The sequence below is a fragment of the Falco punctatus genome (genome assembly GCF_963210335.1).
Source record: "Falco punctatus genome assembly, chromosome: 9".
In the NCBI taxonomy this organism is placed as follows: domain Eukaryota; kingdom Metazoa; phylum Chordata; class Aves; order Falconiformes; family Falconidae; genus Falco; species Falco punctatus.
The window spans coordinates 28,164,107-28,181,996 of NC_137589.1; positions in this window are offsets into that span (position 1 = coordinate 28,164,107).

Genomic DNA, 17,890 nt, shown 5'->3' on the forward strand with positions numbered 1-17,890 from the left:
GCTGAGTGTGTAAGTGTTAAAAAGGAAAGTAAATAAATTTAGGAAGAAAATCTTAAAATGGTATTAGCTTGAATGAATGTAAGCAACAACTTCGCACTTGGGCAAGAGTGTTGATCTGCTGGAGGGCAGGAAGGCTCTGCAGAGCGGTCTGGACAGGCTGGACCGATGGGCCAAGGCCAATTGCATGAGGTTCAACAAAGAGAAGTGCCAGGTCCTGTACATGGGTCACAACAACCCCACACAGCACTACAGGCTCGGGGAAGGGTGGCTGGGAAGCTGCTGGGCAGAAAAAGACGTGGGGGCACTGGCTGACAAGCAAACTGAACATGAGCCAGCACCATGACCAGGTGGCCCAGAAGGCCAACAGCATCCTGGCCTGTATCAGAAACAGCGTGGCCAGCAGCACCAGGGCAGTGATGGTCCCCCAGTACTTGGTGCTGGCGAGGCCGTACCTCGAATCCTGTGTTCAGTTTCACCCTTCCAGAGGGATGCAGAGGTGCTGGAGTGTGTCCAGAGACGGACAATGGAGCTGGTGAAGGGTCTGGAGCATGAGTCTTATAAGGAGCAGGTGGAGGGATCTGGGCTTGTTTAATCTGGAGAAAAGGCAGCTCAGGGGGGACCTTATCGCTCTCTACAGCTGCCTGACAGGGGCTGTAGGCAGGGGGGGGTCGGTCTCTTCTCCCAGAAAACAAATGACGGGACAAGAGGAAATGGCCTCAAGCTGCACCAGAGGAGGTTTAGATTGGATAGTAACAAAAAATTCTTCATGGAAAGGCTGGTGAAGCATTGGAACAGGCTGCCCAGGGAGGTGGTGGAATCACCATCCCTGGAGGTGTTTAAAGAACATGTAGATGCAGTGCTTAGGGACATGGTATAGTGATGGACTTGGCAGTCCTGGATTAATGGTTGGATTTGACAATCTTAAAGATCTTTTCCAACGTAAATGATTCTATGATTCTAAAAAGGAATCATAGGATAGAGACACAGAGATTCCTTAAATGACAGATTTACATTGCATTTGAATGATGTTCCCAAGCAGAAAACAGCAGCAGCACCTGCTTAGCATCACAGGACATTGCGCAGCAATTAAGTAACAAAAATGTGTTATACAATAATAGGAAATATGGGGAGGCAGAATGTAAGTAAGTCGATTTGAATTTTGTCAGGATTTCAAAATTGTATGTTAGTATTGGAACAGAGCCATGGAAACTTTAATAACCACAAACAGGTTTTGGTCAGGGCTTTTGTTTTATTTCTTATGCAGAAGTTGGCACTCTATCAGCCCTCTTAGTTCTTTGAACATTGACCCTTTATTGACAGCAGTGAAACAATGAATCATTCACCCCATTTTCTCCAGTGCCTCGATATCCCAACACTGTTATCTTATCATGACTGTATCTCATGCTACTTGTCACATCAGCACAGCACCATGTCTGTAAGCCTTTGCAATGAAATAATTCAAAAACAAGCCTAGAAGGGATTCAGCCTGGAAAAAGGGTAGGTAAAGTAACTGGGACAAAAACAATCCAGAACAGGTGTCCACTGGGACACTTGGAGTTCTGTGAAAAGACATTATTTGAAAGGTGATAGAGGAAAAAAAAAAAAACCTAGAATGGATAAAAACACACTACAACATTAATGTAGAAAGGACCAGATAATGTTTAGTACTGCTTGATATATGAGCTCATATATGGCACTGACGATATCAGAACAAAGATAACAAAACAATAAAAGCAAAGTTGTTCAGAATTTTTACCAATCACTAGAACTGATTGGGTAAAACTTGAGTGCAGAAACAGACTCCCAGCAAAACGGTCCTGAACCTATTGAACAGACTGAGTAATCTTTTAAGGAAATGCGGAAACTGAGTCATTCAGAACTGGAGTAATCAGAGGAGGGAATCATGTACCGGGGGGACAATGTGTTAGAAATAACTGACAAAACAGGATTTCCATTTTGCTATTCTCTATCAGCACAATCAGAAACACCTCTATATTGTTTTTATGTTAGGAATTTATAATGTAAGAAACCCTCAAATACTATTGCATTGTTTTCCCTCCGTTTACATTATTCCATTGTTTTCCCTCCGTTTAAATTATTGCATCATATTTGTGGTTATAAATATAGTATTGTATCTGAAATCAAAATGGGTTTGAACACTTCTGTCCTTGCAGGGTGACAGGTTTCCAAAAAGTTGCACTGAACTTTTTCAATGAAATAAGAAGATCCTTGAAGTTAGAGACATCTGATTTTAAAAAAAGTGGCTTTACTTGTCCTGTAGCAGAGACTGGCACAAAATTCTGTTTGAAACTGAGAATGTAGCTCTGAAGTTATACACAAATAATAGTAAGCTATTAGTGGGGAGTGGAATAATTATCACAACACTAGCAACAGTGAAATAAGTAATATTTGGAGGAAAAAACTAGAGTATTAGCTGTTTCTCAATGCTGAGCCAAGTTGTTTTTTTTTCCAATTAATACTTCAAAGTTATTTCCAAATAATATAAACTTCTCTCCCCACAAAAAAAAAAAAAAAAAAAAAAACACCAACAAAAAACAAACAACCAAAAAACCCAACAAAAAAACCAAACAAAAAACCAAAACCAAAACATACCCACATGGGAGTATATGTCAGTGCAAATTTCTGATGACCACCAAACGCAACTCCAACTGTTACAAAGTCCCTCAGCTGCCTCTTAGAAGAGATTGAAATTGTTTGGACATGCAATTAATGGCGCGTGTTTTTTAACATTCTAGCCTTCATCCCTTCATGCTGTTTTATTTACTTGCACAGCAGCAGAAGAATAACACTTTTGCATGGTCAGCCCAAGGAGAAGCAGCTTTTTTTTTTTTTTTTAACTTTGTACCTTCTGAGGTCTCACAAGGGATAAAGTTCTTGCTGCAAAGCTGCACTGAAAACCAAACGCTGTCCTGCAGAAGGCCGAGGGGGCCCGAGGGGGCAGCACAGCAGGGACGTCAGCTGCCTGCTATCCCACAGACCCAGGCATCTATTCCTGCAGGAATGTGGGGCTTTCCGGGAGAGCCACCCTCTTCCTCTCACACATGGTTTTGAGGTGCAATGGGAGGACATATTTTTGGATGCTGATGTACACGTGCCAGTGCTTCTCAACGTCGCTCATTCCTAAGATACATGAGAATTCTGATTGACTTAGCAGCATGCCTTGTATCAGAGAGAGAAAACCACAGAAAACCCTAGCAGCCTTGAAACAGTATTTTTTGGGGTAGAAAGCTATTTCAAACTTTATTTTCTTGTCATACAAAAATGCTTTCCGGCTCTGTCATCTCCCTGCATGAAGAAGGTCAAAATAACTTTTTTCACACCTTCCTGAATTATGAAGGTCTCTTAACACCCTCCTTTGTACTTCTAAAGATGGCAGCTTAGCTACTCTGCTCATTGCAGAAGAGACATATAATGAATGGTAAGTGTGTATTCTGAGGTCAGGAAGATGATGAGGGTCATAGACATAAATAGCAAAAGCAATACCTATTTGTGTAACTTCACACTTTATAGTAGTTGTTAATGGAGTATGGGTTTGAAGCACAGTCAGAGAATGCCAGAATGATTTATGTCAGAAGGGAGCTGTGGACATCACCTGATCCAAGTCCCCAGTTAAAAGAGCACCAGCTTCAAAAGTATGTTTGGTTGCTCGGGGCTTGTCCAGTGACATTTTGAATCACTACACAGATGGGGATTTCACAGCCTCTGGGGCCCACTCCAGTATTTGGCCATTCCTCCTGCAAAGAACGTTTTTTTTCCCTCCTTAGCTCTTAAAATAATTTCCCTTGCTGTAGACTGTATCTATTCCCTCTTTTTCTTTTGCTGTGTTCCTCTGGAAAAAAAGTCAAGCTGCCTTCTACTTTTCAACTACCCATTAGACAATTGAAGAAAGCATTAAGATCCTCCCTTTGCCCCCTCTTCTCCAGGCAGAACAAAAATCTCGCTTGTGTCAGGTGCTCTAGCCCCCAGCAACCTCACTGGCACTCCAACAAATCAAAGCCAGTTCATCAGCATCTTATTTGTACGACTGTACCATCTTGTGACAATATATGAATCATGCAAAATAATAGTATTTATTACTCTATTCTTTCCCTCCTTAATCAACTTAATGGCAAGGATATTCAGTAAATTGCTGGGTTTCCCGCTATCACGCATCCAGTGAATTAAAATGACACGTTAATCTAACCTGTATTTTACTGCCTGCTGTTTAACTCACTTGTAGCAGAAAAGGGAAAATAAAAATTTATAATCTGAAAGATAACGATTAAAATAAGAATCTCATTGTACAATAAGTGCTTAAGATAGACAAATGTTGCATTGCCTATTACATTTTGTCCTTGTCACTCAGTGATGTTGAATCCTTTCTGACTGCCAACAGTAATATTAGAGGAGATTTCGTGCATAGCTGGTGGTTCTAACTTACTTGTTTTTAAACAGCCAGTTGAAAACATAGGGAAAACTAATTATAAAGACTAAATGAGAACTTTTATTTATACATCAACAGTTTTAAAAAAAATAAACTATACCATGGCTTGAACAAATTTTGTAGAGGATTCAGGTAGATTCGTATTTTGTGGCTAAGTTAGAAAGTCCATTGATATGAGTCCTGACACAAAAAGCCAACAAATCCAGTTACCACTAACAGCTGTGCAACACTTCTGCTAATATCAATAATCACTCAGTCCAACAAAATTCTAACACACTTCCATCTTTCTTTAAATTCATTCTGTCAAAACAAATTCCTGTCCCTGTTGCCTTAAAAGCAGAAAGTAGCATCTGTTATTTTCTGTCTACATATTCGTATTTCCGTTTCATTTCCCACTTCAAGCCACTTGAAATTGTGTCAGTCACTATTACATATTATTTCTTTCAAGCTCCTTTGGAGAGTTTGTGTCTTCCTCAACTTAGAAGTGGTTTAGAAACTGAGCTCTTCTGCCAGATAGATGCCTTCTTCCCTCTATTTCCAACGTCTTCTAGATTTTTCAGTAGTTTTTGAATTTGCTTTTATACTTAGCATGCATTCTTAGACAACTGGAGCGTTGCCTTGGTCTCCTCATGTAAAAACGTCAAGAATAACTCATCCCCCCATAATATTTTAGTCACCATCCTGTTTTTTAAGAAGCATTATACCTCTTGTATCATTTGCCTTGGTACTTTTAGAAAGGAAAACCTTCAGTGTTAGAAGAAATCAAAGTATATGTAACTACAGTGCTATGTACAGCAACAGCAGCGAATGTCAACTTAAAAAAAACAACAACAAAACAAAACACTTAAAAGCAGTCATATTACAGGCATGGAAAATAAAAAGCATATGTATTTGCAAATCTTAAATTGCTGTCAAGCACAGTACAGATGATTCATGAAAACAGTATTGCTTTTAAAGGGCCCCACCTACATCTGAATCTTACGGTATCAGGACTAGATGCTGAAAATGTAGCTGTTGCCTTAAAACTTGGAAATACTAATATCCAAAAAGCCTACTGTGGAAAAAATTTCACCAAAAAAATATATCCTTTGAAAGCTCTCTGAAACGGTGAGATAAAGAATATTAGAACCAGATTAAATATCTCTGATTAAAACCCCACAAATATACTACTTTAAACAAGGGTAATATTCAGGCAAATAAAATAACCGGCAAAGATCACTGAAATTATTTGTTTCTCATTTGTAAAGCTCTGTGTCATACAGGTATTAACTAATATCGGACACTAAACCTACCACAAAACAAGCTGGTGAGTGCTGGTTTTTAAATGAAGACTTCTAGCTCCTGAGAATCACTAAAAAGCTATTCTTTTCTTGTAAAATGTACCATTTTCCCACTCTGTTTCCTAACCTCCTCTCTTAATATGCAAGCGCATTTGGAATACTGAATCACACTCCAGAATGGCAGCAATTGGTATGCATACGGTGTTAATTGAGTCAGGAAACATTCCTTACCAGATGGATATGGATTTTTGTGAATGCATAATGGCCCTTTAAGAAGCTTAATAGAAAAGTATGAAACCTTTTACAAACAGCATTCCAAAGCAAGATTGCCAAAAGCAAGTGCACATAAATAGCTCAGATAATTGGAGCCGTATTCCTGCACCCATCCCCAGCGACAGAGAGGGGCTGCTGACCACGCAGTGTGGTTTGTGCTAGCTTCGTGGTCGGGGTTGAACCTTCAGTTGCCCTCATCTTCTTTCAAACACCAGAAATTTAGGTTTTGTCCTCTTGGCCAGAGCTTTAGCGTCTGTGAGTTACTGAACGTAGATTCCCACTTTCCACATACGAGTAGATTTTTAAATCCTGCACTTGTTACAGCAGCAGCTGCAGGCTGGTGCAAAGCTCCAGGCGCACTGTGCTGTACGCGTGCCTTCTCCAGGCCCTGCCAGTCCTGTCCCCAAACTGACAAAAGGGGGAAGAGGAGATGAAATCCTGCAGGAGAGCGACAACGCAAGGAACAGGACGCAGGCACCTCGGTTTTACGTTCTTCCCTGGGCCAAGGGGCACAGCTGCTCTCTGGTATTAGTGAACACTGTAATGGTAGTTTTGACGAGTCTCCTGTAAAGAGCCACCTACATAATACTATTTGTTATCTGTTTTCTTTATCTACATTTTCAAAAACATGTGTATGGCATATGTTTCTCATCGTTGACTATGACCTTTGTTTATTTATAGTTTTAAAAACTTTGACTACTGCCAGACACTATTAAAAATAAACATTTTTAATTGTTTTCATGTTTTATCCTCCCCTCCCCTTTCCACCCAAGTCTGACAGGATGAAACATTGTTTTTGCTTGGGATATAGCTACTTCTGCTGCAAGAAGAAAGAGGACTAGAAGGAAGTTGTATACATATTATCAGAATAGTTTTATATTCAACAGTCTGGAAACAAAGCAAACTAGCATCTCCCAGCCCCCTTTAATATAGGTCTCCCCATTCCCAGGCTCTATCTTCAGCTGAGAGGGCAGAAATGAGGACCAAATTGCTCTCCTGCCTTTAGCCTGGCCAAACCCAGCTCTTTCTTCCCAGAAACAGCCTCAACAGGAGAGGCCGTCTTCATTTCCCATATAAACAAACAGCCGGACTGTTCAGTGCAAGGTGGGTTTTTGTTTCCTCAGGCAAAGAAAAAGCCTTCTGCATCCAAAATGAGTTGCTTTAACAACCAGAATAAATGATGAGAATGTCACAACTGTGCCATAGCCCTTTCCACTTCTGTTCATCATTTGTGGGTTTGTCTTCAGAAACATTTTGCTCTTTTTTTTTTTTTTCATGGGTTCCAGATCTAGGACAAAATGGGTACAAAATCCCAGGGAAAAGTTAAAATACATTTTTTTCAGTCTTTTTGACCAGCTGGCTCCTGTGGTTCATCACTCGGATCAGTCTTTTCTGTAAGCCTGATTTTGGGGTACAAAGCTGTGTTCAGGGAACTGGGATGCCTCCTTGACATTTTTACTGCATGATGTTCACCACTGCAACAGCATTGCAGAGCCTAAACCTCTTAGAACAGCATGCTGGTGAACAGGGTAGAAATAAGTGACATAAACATGCTTCTATATCTCCTGCAATATTATCTACAATTCTAGGTGTGCCTACCAGAAGCAGTAAGCACCAGACTCACCTGACATATCTCCTTTTCTGAAGTAGGCTTTTACTTTGTTTTTTGGTCAATTGTAATGACAGTGTTTTAGAGAAGCCACTAGGCTGAATTGGTTTCCCAGTTTGAACAGGGGTAGATCATGCTACATGTCTCAGTTTTCCTTTCTTCCATTATTCTTCCACTGGCCTTTTTTAAATTAAATCTCTTTAGGCAAAGCCATTCCTTCACAGGTCTTTGTACACTGCCTGACACAAGGGGCCCCAAACAGAGTTGGGGCCCTTCAGTAGGTGCAGCTCTTGCAAAGCAGCATAGCAGCAGCATCACATAGTGTGCTCAGAAGCTGAAAACAATGGACCCCAAAGAACTGCCCCATCTTGTGGGGAGTGGGGAATAAAAGTAAGAAAAGAGAGAAAGAATGTAGGGGACCCTCATCCTCCATCTCTGTGGGGGTTCCCAGCTCTTCCTCCTCCTGCCTTGCAACTGCACGAAGAGGTAAAAATCTCCCTGGTGAAAGTACCAAGTGATGGAAAACCAGACATCTGACTGGGATATTGAGGGACAACCTGTCAGATAGTGAAGCAGTACAGTCCTAGTGGAAAGAGGCTACTAACATGAATCTTCCCTGGAAAGATTACTCCTTTTTTTTTCCAGACAGAGAGGATTACAGTATTCTCAGCCCTTAGTAAAAACTAAGAGTGAGTCAGCTTAAGTGTATGTCTGGGGCCACAGAGGTCCTCGGAGAAGGGGTGGATGGAAGTTCTTGTGTTCCCCCGACATGTGTTGGGAGCAGGTAGAAAACAGGGAGGGAACAGTTAAAGCAATTACATGTTGGGGTTTTACCCAGTTTTGGTTTGTTTGCATGATTCTTGGTCTGTCTGTTAACACAAATTCCTTCTGAATATATTTATTTCCTTGCTCCTTTTCTGCTCTCTTAGATCCCTTTGTACAAGAAACTGCAAACAAATCTCTGATTTCTCTCCTTCTCTAACTGTCTTTCGTTAGATCCTGACAACAGAGTGAGTAAAATCACCCTTCTCTGCAGGTAGGAAAGTCAAAGTTGATGGTCTAAATTAGCGATCGATGATTCAGAGATTTGTTCCTCCATCTTATCTCAGCAGGTGGCACAACACCAAAGTACCAGCAGGAACCTTATTCCTCCCAGAGATAGCAGTTATGCTGTGTTGATGGACCCAGCCTTGTCTATGCTGACTGGAAAGGTACAATCACTCCTCAACGGGAGGAGTGATGGAAAATTTGACAGCACAAATTTCCAGCCTATGGTACCTTCAGTACCATTGCACTTGGGAACTGCTACTAGGTTGAGGTAACAGGCAAGCTCTGAATTTCTAGAGAAGCTGCAAAAGTCAGTGAGCTCCATCTGCTGATGCTGCCATTGACACTTCCCGTCTTGAACGCACTGGATGGATGTTCCGGATCATGTACAGCCTGTGAGCCATGGTCAGCAGCACGGCTGAATGCAGCCTCCTGCTTCCCTGTTTGCAGAGGAGTAAAACCCTGCTTTCATCTCATGACTATACCATCACTTAAATCGTAATAATTCATAATCCCAATACATAAGCCACAATTAGTACTGCCTATTTCGATAACCCAGGCAAATAAAATATTCCAAAGTTATGGTATAATTTAAATTAGTCACAGTATTTCCACTGAACTCACATAGCTAGGCTTTTACCCACTAAATCTTGACAAAGAAGCAGAATACTTATTAGTAATCAGAGATCCAATGGGTGCTCTGACAGCTTGGTCTCCTGCATAAAAGAAACCCTAGGACTTTCCTGAATTACGTCCTAAATAGAAATAAAATATAAATAACCATTCAGAAAAGAAGTTATCCAGCTTTGATTTATGGATTTCTGGCAATGGAAAATCTACTGTGGTCTTTACTAATTCAGCATAAAGGTTAATTACTGCCATTTCTACATAATCTGCACCTTGTCTCTATAAGAATTTGCTTAGCTTCTTACTGCAGACATTGAACTTTTTTCTACTTTTAATTAATCAATAGGAGAGTTACCTATTTTCAAGACCCTATTTGTTATAGAATAGGGAAAAAATACCTTTAACCTGAAGACAATAAAGTGAACAGATTGAGCTTCTTGAGTTTTCATGTGAAGTTCTACATCCCCTTCTCATTCTTGTGATTCCTGTCTGACCATTCCAACATTTTCCTGCTGGAATCGGGAACCTGATATTCAGGCAGCTACACATGAGCTGATACTGCTCCTCCTCAAAACCACACATTTCCACTCACTTTGGTGCAGACTTGTAGCAAACTGGCTGAGTGATTAAGCAGATGTTCTAGAAATAAATCTCTGAAAAAACTGAAAGCATAAACCAAAGTTAGACTATTCTAAAGGCACTTCATTGTGCTTCACTGAACAAGGTAGGCAAATGCCATTTCAGCTCATCATATCAATACAAATATTGGGTCACATTTAGATATGATATATTCTGGAAAATTTACCAAGTGGAAGAGGAAAGAAAGATGCCCCAAAATTGTCCAACTATAAAATAAAATAAGTTTTCCCCTTTTAACCAAAATCTGTTCTTCCTTTGCAGGTAGAATTATATAACTGAAGTAAATAATTAAGTGCCCAGGCTCCATGTGTGTGGCTGGGACAGGACCTAATACTGTCAGAAACCTCACAAAGTAACATTGGGGGTGTGAGACTTCAAATCTCATTAGCTGCAAACAAAGCAAATAGTTACGAACAGCTCTGACTCTTCTTGTAAACAACCTAGAAGTTACACATAATGATTTTTAGAGGCAGGGTAAAAGTTCTCCCACTTTATTTATAGAGGTGGAGAGAGACAAGGATATCCTTTGGACTACTGCAGCTCAAAACTCGGAAAGAGTTTCCTGCTTCCAACTGTGCCACTAGGAAACAGGAAAAGCTAAAAAGAATATTTGCCAAAAAATATTCCTCTAGTTTGTATATATTATATCAAACTGCTGTTACTACTGGCCCTGAGAAAAAAGCTTAACATCTAGTCTTTCTTGACTTTAGGCTATTCAGTATCATAGTTTTGCACTTCTGAAATCATAGTTAACATCAGAGTTCCTCTGGGTTCAGAGCACATTTGTAGGCTAGGAATAGCTATTGCCAGAGGAAATAAGCAAGAGGGTCAGGGGACAAGCAAATTAAAAACAAACCCAAAATAACCCAAGGATGTACTGCTTTGGTAAATATAAACTTGTTTAAAATGCTTTTCTTGTAAAGAGGATGTCTATATTGGATCAATAATAATGTAGCTATTGAAACCTGGAGGAATCCATGAGGTATTTATTTTCATGTCAAACATGGCCCTGAAATCTGTGAAGGTGACAGGGAGACTTAATAATGCATTCTCCACCCCCCAATGTGTGTTAATCCTGATTAATCCCAGTTTTAATGATATTTTACAGCCTGAATTTTTTAAGTTGTTACCACAACACACAGCAAATCCTTAGCATGGCTGCCAAATTGATCTAATCCTTCACTCCACTTGAAGTAAACCAAAATAGTAGTAGTATTCAACGTTTCTTTTTAGTACAGGAAAGAAACTTCCTAGCTATCTTTTGCCGAAGATGCACAGCTATATTAAGGCTCATTAGAAGGATCACCCACTTTGCTTGTTCTTCAGCATAGGTCATGCAAGGGGTATCAGATGGTTTTCAGAAATAATTTCACTGTCATTCCAAAAGGCATCACAGTATAAGTAACCCTGAATTCAAGTGAACTCAGTCCATACACAGTAGGAAGACAAGTTTTCTGATGAGTTGTGTGAACTTGTGGTTTTCCAAAAAATAAGACCAACACAAAACCAAACACACCAAAATCAAACACTCACCAAAAAAAAAGTAAAAAATAAATAAATAAAAAAAAAACAGAACAATGATCCCAACAAAACACAAACCAAAGCATCACCACAAGAACATAAACCATAAAACCATCCTCACCCACACAAAAAATAATAGAGTTACCATTTCTAGGAAGTCGAGTGCCAGCAAAAAAAAAAAGAAAAAAAAGAAGTTTTTGCTTAGCTGAGGCCTAATTTGAAAGCTTCAGAGAAAGTTTTTAAAAGTCTTTATACAGAAATAGGACAGTCAGATGACAACCTCCTTGTATTTTCAATTTTAGAGACAAGTACACTGACATTGCAGGAGTGTCAGGTAAGTTCATCTCAATTGGAGCTGCCGGACTGAGATTCAGTCACAATTTTACCACTCAGCTGCAGTTCCTTCTCTGTGGAGGTATAACCTTGCCCATTTCAAACAGGTATTTAAAAGCACGTTACTTCCATCAATATTTGGACCGAAGTTCATGAAAAGGGTTCATTCTTCTGGCCAGGCTTTCAGTGTGGTAAAGCGTGTTCTAAAATTAGCCAAGTTATCCAACCTGTTTTGAATGGCGTAAGTGAATAATATTTTCTTATCGGTCCATGTTAGATAAAGAACAAATTTGTTTGACATTTTAAATTATTGGATACCGAAGTAAACTAATGGCTCACTGTGAATACTGATCATTAGTAACTTCAAATATTGTCATAGATTATAAAACTTTTCGATGGTTGTATGGCTAAGCTGTGTTACAGTAACTGTCGACCTTAGAAAATAACATTTTTTAGTAATCTCTTTATCTACTCTCCATTTCCCCCCTCAGTCTAAACATTTATGTATTCCAGAGAATGGTTTAAGCATTAGGAATATGTTTTGAAGCCAGTTTTTTTGTCTTTATTTTAATACTGGGAAAAAAAAAAAGCCCAAACAAATCTACTGCTTTTAAAGGGTACAATTTCAGCGTACTGTTTCTCCTCTTGCACAACGGACATTCTTACTGAAGAACTGAAAATCTTAGCAAAGCACTCTCCTTCAAATCAAAACTTATCTGGGTAGCTCCATCACTGAGTTTCAGTTACCACCATCCTTACACCCAAACATTTCAATATTTCATGGTAACACAGAACATGTATTGAACAAATCTTTGCAGTGGGAGTGTGAATGTCCAACACGTCTTCCCACAGGACATCAGAGTCATCTGGTCATTTTTAAAAACAGAAGACAGCCTGCCCTTTTTGCTTCTTGCCTTCCCCCCAACCACTTTTCTTTTCCCACTTAGTGATCATGACAGTGGTGATTTTGCTGATATACCAATAGCCTGACATGGGATGAACTCCAGGGCAGAGAAATGCCTGCAGGGAGCATTGGGCTGGAAGGCAGGCTCTGTGCTGGCGAAGGGAGCACGGCCCCAGTGGGACACCTTGGGCTTCAGCAAAGCTGCGCTGAAATGCAGACCATGCAACAGCATCAGGTTGTCCTCCCGGCATTTTTCAGCCTGTTTCCCAACATGAACCAAAACATCCAGCATATCTAAGACTTTTCTTTAAGTCTGCCAAGGGGTGTTCAGAATTTAGCACACCTTCACAGAAGGTCATAGATGTGTTTCCCCATGCCACTTAGGAACAGATTAAAAAGTAGAATTTAAAATTAATCCAGTACTCAGTTTAGAAGTATACAAAATTAAATAGGAGGCATACATCTTAAAACTTGCATATATTTCCTGAATGTTCCTGAAGTAGTTATAATAGCAAGAATAATACCATCAAGGGTGGTGATTAAGCACTACTACTCCCTTTTGTTTTCTGTGATTGTTTGGAGGAAAGGGTCCACAGGGAAAATAAAGGCTTTTTACCTTTAGTCTGCATAACATGAACAATCAGGTTTTAATCTCATCTCACATGATTTGAATAAAATTTGGTTTTATGTTATTTTAAAGTAACAGCCTTGTGTATGACAGATGCGTACCAAATGAATACTCACAACAGTCATCTGTACAATGAAGACTTTGCTGTCAATTATCAAAATTCTGCAGGCTGGCTATGGAAGCTGGAGACATCTGATGCTCCTGTTTATAAGAACTTCTTCACAGGTTTACCCAGGAACGGGCTCAGAGAAGCCCAGACAGCCCTAGCACATTTAAGATTCAGTCAGCAACTTTGTTAAGTTCCTATCTGTCTAATGTCCCAAGGCAGCCTAGTGTTCTGCTGGTTACCAGAAATTTCTTTTAGAGAACAGAAGAAAAAAAGTCTACACCATGAAAGACAGAGAAGCAAATGGAAGTGAGTGCTCACAGGGCCCTCAGTGGGAATTAAAATAAATGCTTCATGTCACTCCACTTCCAAGGAATGAGTCTGGAAGTAAATCAGCAAGAAAAGCTTGCATTTGCCTTCCTTTTTGCTTATTTGCACCTTCTCACCAAAATGAATGATTTCTGAGTATCTAAACTGATCTGAAGAAAGAAGATATTTATAATACATGGTGTGTTTTATTATAAACAGGATTGCTGAATAGTTAAATATTTAAATCATAAATGCACTGTAACTGTGACACACGTGGTCTCCCATACTAACATCCAGAGACTTCGTCAGTACTGCTTCAGGTCAGATAAGGCAGATTCCTGCTGCTCCCATCCCCTCTAGTTACTAATACAAACTGTATTAGACAACTTACCCCTGTTTTATCCTACAGGTAAGTATCCTTACATGTCCACTAGTCACACACAGATCATTGTCTTAGAGTAGATTGCATTAAAAACAGTTATTTTAGAGGATCCAACATTTTTTTAATGTAAACAAACTCAAATCAAGATTATTCCAAAACAGCAGCAAGATCAACATCTGGCCATTGTCATTTCAGTTCACATTACCCTCCCCTGTTATATCTACTAGCATTAGGCTTCCTTGAATTTGTGCAGGATGTAAAAAAGGAAAACTTTGTAGCACCACCTATATGTAAGTTAACTCTTAGTGTAAGAAAGTAAGTTTTATTCCAAAAGGAATTTAGGACTGCTGACCAGCTGCAGTTCATGAAGTTGCAGAATAACTGGGAAATCTGAAATGGTCAGACTGAGCTGTCATCTTCAACTTATCCCCTACTTGCCATATCACCCACAGGTGTATATGCAATTTTATCAGACCACTGTTCATTTTTCAATTCAGACTATTAACACTAACACATAAAATATCATAAACCCAGAAATTATAACACTCTGTAAACGCACTAGCTTCAGAGAGGTGATATTCTGCTCTAGGATATTATCATGAAAATACTTCACACCAAGAAATAATTGACCAATATGGATATGTGAACATCCACACTAAATCCTTCTGGAAATAGGTTAAGGCACTTGTTAAAGAAACGTAGGATGAAAGATAGACTTGCTTTGCTTTGTTAATTCTTTGCAGAAAATTACTTTGAAGGACACACATTCAGACATTTTACAGTTGAATGTATTAAAGCACCACAGCACAACTTGAAAGAGCTGCAATCTGTCCCTGGCTTCCTAGGAAATCTTGCCACATCGCCTTCCATATCTATGATTTAGTTCCCCTACAGATCATTGTGTTTAGTAAGTGCTTTGCAATTAACTAGCAAAAAGATATCAAAGAGTTATTATTTCTATTACATACTTCATGACTTTAATGCTAATCCTTCTTCCAGTCTGAATGTCAAAGCTCTCATTGATCTCAGCAGAGGCAGGATCAAGACTTCTGGCAACAATTTTGGGACACAGGATTTTCCTGACACCGAGCTAAAAGTTCCCAGCAGAGCTGAGGTAGGCCAGATCAATATTGGTCAGTGGGTCTTTCGACACGAGTTCTGTGATCAAGGCTAATATATGGGGGGAGTTTTGCTTGGATTTGTTTGGTTTGTTTGTGGGGTTTCTTTTTTAAACCATTGCTCGCTATCTCTAGAAGATGGACAGATCCACAGATTTTTATTTCTACCAATCCAGTGTCCACCACCTGTAGGGGTAGCAACTACTTAAACTTTAGCTTTCTGGAAACAACTACTATCTATGTTGCCTGTCAGCTAACCCATACTTATTTTAAGTGTATCAAGTGATTTCAGAAGCAGGCTACAGTGCTTTGTTTTAACTGTTCCTTCATTGTCTCAGACCTTATTCTATCATTCAGTAACTGCTTGCAAGACCTGTTGTACAAACTACAACTTGTAATTTTGATCCAGTGTTTGCATTGTATTCTGATGGAAATCCCAGCTCATTTGGAAAGGATGTCTGCCTGGAGCCACCACTTTCCTTCTGTGGTATAGTTAGAACTGGTCCTTTTTGATCCCCAGTGACAAAACCTGCAAGTTTCCAAGAAATCAAGCTTGCTTATAAATTAGTTCAGTTTGCATTAGAAGAATTAGATTTATTGCAAGCAGTAGAAGAATAAAACTTAAAGATACAGGTGTGAAATGTCTGAAAAATTAGTATAGGCTAAAATTAAGCAAACAGGTTATTGGAGCTGTGTGTCTCCTAGGATATGCTTGTATCTCCTGGCATTCATTGCTAGCACTGCAGATTAGCATAAGTGGTTAAAGCACTTGGAAATGTCAACAACAGCCAGTTTCATAGCTAAAGACATAGATGGGAAACGTGGGCTGGGGAAGAGAAATCATTCAAATATTCAAGCTACTGTCTTCTCATTCCAGCCGCTCTCCCTGCTCACAACCCATAGATCTTTAAAATGCCTTGTTTAAATATCCTCGAATTTATTTAAAAAAAAAAAAGTTGTCAGCTGGCCACAGACCACACATTCCAGAACTGAAGTAGAAAGGAATGTGAATGGGAGGGTGGGGGAGAGGAAGGAAATCAGATTTAGTATTGAAAACAAGACTAAACCGAGAAGCAGCTGATGTGCACTCAAGCAGTTGCAGTGTGCAAGACTATTTTTGTTCATAGTACCTCATGTTCAGAAAAAAAGTGGTGAATAGCCATTTACTTTTACATTGAAGGTTTTATTTTAACTTCATCAGTATAACATCATTCATGAGATACCAAAGACAAGAAGAAAATTCAGATCAGCTGTAGGCCATCTACAGGTCAAAAAGATGGTTAATATTTCTTTATTCAGAATGAAGTAATATCTCAGGAGATACTGATAGATGAATTCATTTAACAAAAGGCTAAGCAAGTATAGACTCCCAAAGGCAATGAGAATCATAAAATATATGAAACAACCATTCAGTGTGAAGATGGAGACCAAAGGTTTGTGGTACTGCCAATGTAAAACTATTCCAGGGATTTTTACATTTGGTATTAGATTAACAGGAGGTGTTTCAGAAAACTGAGGGTGCCTAACTGAGCTACATTTAATATTTCCTACCTTCACCTTGGGAGAAGCAAGAGAAGAAAGTAGGAAGGTAACAGTGTTACTAGCTTTTTAGTCTGATCAGTATTTAGTCTAGAAATTTATTCTCTAGAAGTTCTGCAGATGACATGGACATACTTTTTACTTTATACCACAGCTTCTGAATCTAAGTCAGGCTTTGCTCTACTCCTGGAAGGATCTCAGTAGCAAGATGGGTCTGTAGCAGAGTCAGAGAAGCCAAAAAGAAATGATCTAGCAAGGTCTGCAAGAAGCAACATAGGCAAAGAAATGGAGCCAGGAAATTAGATAAATTAGAAGTATGTATTGGTACAGGACTGTCAGGGTATTTGCTTGGATAACAAAAGAAGGAATTGGGATTATCAGAAGAAACACTACATTTTCTTTTGTGCCAAAGACCCTGACAGGTTTGAAAATATTTTCTGCCTGTCTTTTTTGAAGATTTCAGAAATTGAACTGCTGCTGTTTGTCCAACATCTGTGTTGGTTCAGCTGGTTTTGAGCCCTCATAGTGTAGTAAGACACATCGTTTTGTATTAGGAGTTATGCACATCTATTGTGGCAATAAAAACGGGACAGAGTGGGCCAGACATCTTGTGATGGGAAGATTTCATTAAACTACTTTAAGGAGGAAAAAATGGAAGTATCTTTGGTAAAGTGAAGTGGCAGGGCAGCCCTCTGTCCCCAGAGAGAAGCTCTGGCTGAGGTGGGGAATGCTGCTGCTGATCAGAGTCAGCTCTTTCATGGACATACTTCTCCCTGCTATTCAGCTGGCCAAGTTCTTCCAAGAAGCTAACCCTTTGGAGTGGTCAAAGAACAGCCATCAATCTCATCAGCACTAGTTAAATGAACTGGACTCTATCTTAGCACCAGGGAAAATAATACAAGCCTCCTCCACTGGCTAAACAACAGGTCCCTGGAAGAAAGATAGTCACACCAATTTGTCCCTGAAATGTTAGTTCTGAGGAAAGGTTACTACTGCTAACTAACTACACCAATTACTCTGCATCTGAGATTTCTGTATCACCCTTCCTTACCATCATTTGTAGACCCCTCTTCAGAAGCCTTTATAATAATGACAACATTATATTAGTACTTTTAAATGCTTCAGAAATGG